This window comes from Suncus etruscus, chromosome 1 (assembly GCF_024139225.1).
Source record: "Suncus etruscus isolate mSunEtr1 chromosome 1, mSunEtr1.pri.cur, whole genome shotgun sequence".
NCBI classification, from domain to species: domain Eukaryota; kingdom Metazoa; phylum Chordata; class Mammalia; order Eulipotyphla; family Soricidae; genus Suncus; species Suncus etruscus.
Window position 1 is genome coordinate 163,269,074 of NC_064848.1, and position 819 is coordinate 163,269,892.

Below are 819 nucleotides of genomic sequence, written 5' to 3' on the forward strand. Positions count from 1 at the left end.
GCTCAGGGAATATTCCTGGCTCTGTGCTCAGAAATCACTCCTAAGAGGGGCTGGAGAGAGAGCACAGCGGTATAGTTCATTTGCCTTGCATGCAGCTGATCCAGGATGAATGGTGGTTCAAATTCTTTCATCCCATATGGTCCCCAGTGCCTGCCAGGAGCAATTTCTGAGCGCAGAGCCAGGAGTAACCCCTGAGCCTTCCGGGTGTGACCCCAGAACAACAACAAAAAAAAAGAAAGAAACAAAATCACCCCTAACTGCTCGTGGGATCATATAAGATCTTGGGCTCGTGGGATCATATAAGATCTTGGATATGGAATCGGTCAGCTGGTGCAAAGCAAACGCTCTCCCTGTGTACTATCGCTCCCAACCCAGGATTATATATATTTTTAACTACTTGGGAAAAGCAACAGGGAATATTTTATGATGCGAGAAAATTATTTCTTTTTTTTTTTTTTTTTTGGTTTTTGGGGCCACACCCTCGCAGTGCTCAGGGGTTACTCCTGGCTGTCTGCTCAGAAATAGTCTCCTGGGCAGGGCACGGGGGACCATATGGGGACACCGGGATTCGAACCAACCACCTTTGGTCCCTGGATCAGGCTGCTTGCAAGGCAAACAAGCCTGCTGTGCTATCTCCCCGGGCCCGAGAAAATTATTTCTAAATCAAACCTGTGCCCATAATTTAATTTGCAAGCGGCCACGCCTATTCACTATGTTGCAACTTGTCTGTCAAGTGCCAAGTTTTACTACTGAGGCCTTCCAGAAAAAAATTTGCTGAGTTGAACTCCTCCCAGGAGTTTGATCACATAGTTCTTGGTC